Consider the following 5,000-nt stretch of genomic DNA (forward strand, 5'->3'; position numbering starts at 1 on the left):
GTATATTACTCGGAAGAGTCAATGACAGTCCACGCCCCCCTGCGTGGGAAGAGTCTTTCTAGGCCATGACCCACCGGAAGGGCGCAGCGTCCCCCACCCCAGACATGTGACGTCACACCATCGGTATTGACGACTAGACTGATTCCTTATAATCATTTCCCATACACCGGTGGAAGCTGCCGAGACGAGTAACTACATAGCGGGCTCGCCGTGTCACTAATGTACAGAGATACAACAGTTTCGACTGGAACCGGATTAAACGTATACACGGCGCTGATTAGTAATAGATAGAGCCATCAGAATACAGATAATGTATACAACTGTCCGTATACATGCTGAAAGACTCTGCTCACAATCACAACCACACGTCAGCCACACACCCTTATCACGCACTACTCTCTCCCTGTAACACGCACACAGACAATATGTAAGCACCAGCATGGAACAACACCCAGTGCATCCTCTCCGCCACATTAGACAATCCACACTGTCATAACCAGACTGGGAGGTCCACTCAGAAAACAGAATATCCCACCCACCCGACAACCACCATTGCTCAGCCAAGCCACCAACACCCACACATGTCCTACACAGGGGTGCACCCAACATCACAATACTGCCTCCTCTCACAGCACACAAACAATGGCAGGAATGAAAGACACAGGTCTGCCACAAGCATGGAATGAGAGCGCCGCCTGTCATGAGCCAAAGGTGCATCCTGACGTGGCAAATCAGATGATGCCGCAGGCATCCACTTACTATAATCACAATCAACAAACCGGCCGCCCCGCCCCCCCATTAAACCTTTCCTTACAACAATGTGTACCTTAACCTAACCTATGTCGTACCTTAACCTAACCTATGTCGTACCTTAACCTAACCTATGTCGTACCTTAACCTAACGTATGTCGTACCTTAACCTAACCTATGCCGTACCTTAACCTAACCTATGTCGTACCTTAACCTAACCTATGTCGTACCTTAACCTAACCTATGTCGTACCTTAACCTAACCTATGTCGTACCTTAACCTAACCTATGTCGTACCTTAACCTAACCTATGTCGTACCTTAACCTAACCTATGTCGTACCTTAACCTAACCTATGTCGTACCTTAACCTAACCTATGTCGTACCTTAACCTAACCTATGTCGTACCTTAACCTAACCTATGTCGTACCTTAACCTAACCTATGTCGTACCTTAACCTAACCTGTATTGCGCCTTAACCTAACCTGTATTGCGCCTTAACCTAACCTGTATTGCGCCTTAACCTAACCTGTATTGCGCCTTAACCTAACCTGTATTGCGCCTTAACCTAACCTGTATTGCGCCTTAACCTAACCTGTATTGCGCCTTAACCTAACCTGTATTGCGCCTTAACCTAACCTGTATTGCGCCTTAACCTAACCTGTATTGCGCCTTAACCTAACCTGTATTGCGCCTTAACCTAACCTGTATTGCGCCTTAACCTAACCTGTATTGCGCCTTAACCTAACCTGTATTGCGCCTTAACCTAACCTGTATTGCGCCTTAACCTAACCTGTATTGCGCCTTAACCTAACCTGTATTGCGCCTTAACCTAACCTGTATTGCGCCTTAACCTAACCTGTATTGCGCCTTAACGTAACCTATATTGCGCCTTAACGTAACCTATATTGCGCCTTAACGTAACCTATATTGCGCCTTAACGTAACCTATATTGCGCCTTAACGTAACCTATATTGCGCCTTAACGTAACCTATATTGCGCCTTAACGTAACCTATATTGCGCCTTAACGTAACCTATATTGCACCTTAACGTAACCTATATTGCGCCTTAACGTAACCTATATTGCGCCTTAACGTAACCTATATTGCGCCGTAACGTAACCTATATTGCGCCGTAACGTAACCTATATTGCGCCTTAACGTAACCTATATTGCGCCTTAACGTAACCCACGTTGCGCCGTAACGTAACCCACGTTGTGCCGTAACCCGACACACGTTGGGCCTTAACCCGACACACGTTGGGCCTTAACCCGACACACGTTGGGCCTTAACCCGACACACGTTGGGCCTTAACCCGACACACGTTGGGCCTTAACCCGACACACGTTGGGCCTTAACCCGACACACGTTGGGCCTTAACCCGACACACGTTGGGCCTTAACCCGACACACGTTGGGCCTTAACCCGACACACGTTGGGCCTTAACCCGACACACGTTGGGCCTTAACCCGACACACGTTGGGCCTTAACCCGACACACGTTGGGCCTTAACCCAACACACGTTGGGCCTTAACCTGCTCTGTAATTGTCATACGACGCGTTAAATTAGTGTAGTGTTGCCTAACTGCAACCCCCGCAATATAGTTTGCTACTCGCACTGCCCGGTCCCCAGTGTATCGCTTCATGTTAAACACCTTGCAGCTATACACTAATGTGGATGGCAGCAGGACGTACATGCTCAATGCCCTTTGCAGTTGTTCATTGGCATTTGCAGTTGTTCATTGGCATTTGCAGTTGTTCATTGGCATTCGCATGGCGAAGCACTTAGCCTACGCTGTGGTACGGCCTGTGTCAACTGTCCGCTGATGTTGTACGTCCAAATCACACACTGTACTGCACATTGGTCCTCATGTACTGAATGATACATCGTGGTACATGTGACCGTACAACGACTGCGCCAACAACGGCGAACCATGCGGTCCAAATGTTGTGCACTCAGCTACGTGTCGTCGCCCTATAAGAGCTGGATTGCAGTGTGGTATGCCCTGGATGGCGATCAGCATGAGCCGTCTGTTGATGTAGTGGCGCGTGTTGTCAGACGTAGTCGTCTCTTCTCACACACCGTGATAGCATGGTGCACTGCGTTCCACATCTGCGACATGCGACAGAGGCCGGTTGACAGTCGTTCGCGCAATGGACATCGCATACGTACGGGGGCCACCTTCCACGTGTTCGCGAAGCGTGCACATGTTGTTGCGTGTATGTGGGCAGACATAGTGTGTCGTGACACCTGACACAGGCATGCAACAATCGTTGAATTTGCAAATGGCGATGGACGCCTACGTTTGCTGGTGACGTTACGCAAATGAACAACTGGTAAACCGTTGTGGTGCGGTTGTTCTCGCTAGAGGTGAATCAGTGATGGCGACGATCGGTTGAGCTACCAACCGGTTGTTCCAGCGATACCCACCATGCCCACGAACGTGAATGGCATCTGGGTGTGAAGCGATACGCGGCGGTGGCTGGGTGGGACCGTCCCCGGCCGGTGAGGGGGGGCCTCCCGGCGTGCTGGCCGCGCGGTGCGTGGGCGCACGCGCTACAGCCGGCTGGTGGGGGCGGCCAGTGGCAGGCGCGCCGGCCGACGGAGGCGGCAGGCGGCGCAGCTGCGCGCCGGCGCACCCTGCACGCGGCGCCGTGCGGCCAAAGTAGGTCCTCGCGGGCCCGGTGCGAAGCGCGGTGGACATCTGCAGTGTGCTGGTCCGATTGAGGACTGTGTGCGCTGAGGATGCGCCGCCGCCCGGCGCTCGGCGCCGCGACGCCGTCTGCTGCTCGGTCGCCTCTGCGGTTCTCGCAGGTGGTTTGTATCGCAGCTGTGCGGACGTGTTGGCGCGTGCGCTGTGCTGGGAGAGTTCGCTTCGGCACCCAAGTGGGGCTTTTGTCCTTCTGTGGCGCTGGCGTTGGAGCTGCCGGTCACCGTAGGTGGCGCGTGTTGTCTCCCGCCGGCAATGCCACGACAGCACGCTCCCGGGCCTCTGTCGGCAGCGGCAAGCTCAGTTGGGAGCACGGGTGGTCGCACCTAAAGCGTCTACTCGCCAAACTCCGGGCGATTGCGCCTCTCTCGAACCCGACCAAGTACTTAGGACGGCGCTGCGCGCCGCCGGGACCTGAGAGGGTTTCGAGGTGTATGGTGCAGGGGAGCTCAGCCTCCTCCTGTTTGCAGAATAATTGAGCGGACGCTTGCGTGTTCGCGCGGGCCCCCGGGACACACTCCCGGGCGGCCGGCTGCTCAGCTCTAGTTGACGCAGCTCCCTGGTTGATCCTGCCAGTAGTCATATGCTTGTCTCAAAGATTAAGCCATGCATGTCTCAGTACAAGCCGCATTAAGGTGAAACCGCGAATGGCTCATTAAATCAGTTATGGTTCCTTAGATCGTACCCACGTTACTTGGATAACTGTGGTAATTCTAGAGCTAATACATGCAAACAGAGTCCCGACCAGAGATGGAAGGGACGCTTTTATTAGATCAAAACCAATCGGTCGGCTCGTCCGGTCCGTTTGCCTTGGTGACTCTGAATAACTTTGGGCTGATCGCACGGTCCTCGTACCGGCGACGCATCTTTCAAATGTCTGCCTTATCAACTGTCGATGGTAGGTTCTGCGCCTACCATGGTTGTAACGGGTAACGGGGAATCAGGGTTCGATTCCGGAGAGGGAGCCTGAGAAACGGCTACCACATCCAAGGAAGGCAGCAGGCGCGCAAATTACCCACTCCCGGCACGGGGAGGTAGTGACGAAAAATAACGATACGGGACTCATCCGAGGCCCCGTAATCGGAATGAGTACACTTTAAATCCTTTAACGAGTATCTATTGGAGGGCAAGTCTGGTGCCAGCAGCCGCGGTAATTCCAGCTCCAATAGCGTATATTAAAGTTGTTGCGGTTAAAAAGCTCGTAGTTGGATTTGTGTCCCACGCTGTTGGTTCACCGCCCGTCGGTGTTTAACTGGCATGTATCGTGGGACGTCCTGCCGGTGGGGCGAGCTGAAGGCGTGCGACGCGCCTCGTGCGTGCTCGTGCGTCCCGAGGCGGACCCCGTTGCAATCCTACCAGGGTGCTCTTGAGTGAGTGTCTCGGTGGGCCGGCACGTTTACTTTGAACAAATTAGAGTGCTTAAAGCAGGCAAGCCCGCCTGAATACTGTGTGCATGGAATAATGGAATAGGACCTCGGTTCTATTTTGTTGGTTTTCGGAACCCGAGGTAATGATTAATAGGGACAGGCGGGGGCATTCG

At 53.0% G+C, this 5,000-nt stretch overlaps 1 non-coding gene across 1 annotated transcript in view; it reads left to right on the forward strand.

Annotated features, from left to right (window-relative positions):
* Window positions 1-4,016: 4,016 nt before the first annotated feature.
* The window catches only part of LOC126434994 (small subunit ribosomal RNA), a 1,910-nt gene continuing 926 nt past the window's right edge, over window positions 4,017-5,000 (forward strand). The window contains exon 1 of the ribosomal RNA XR_007579650.1: window positions 4,017-5,000. This exon is cut by the window's right edge and continues 926 nt beyond it. This is a non-coding gene — a ribosomal RNA (small subunit ribosomal RNA).

Source organism: Schistocerca serialis, unplaced genomic scaffold (assembly GCF_023864345.2).
Source record: "Schistocerca serialis cubense isolate TAMUIC-IGC-003099 unplaced genomic scaffold, iqSchSeri2.2 HiC_scaffold_1196, whole genome shotgun sequence".
Classification (NCBI taxonomy): Eukaryota; Metazoa; Arthropoda; class Insecta; order Orthoptera; family Acrididae; genus Schistocerca; species Schistocerca serialis.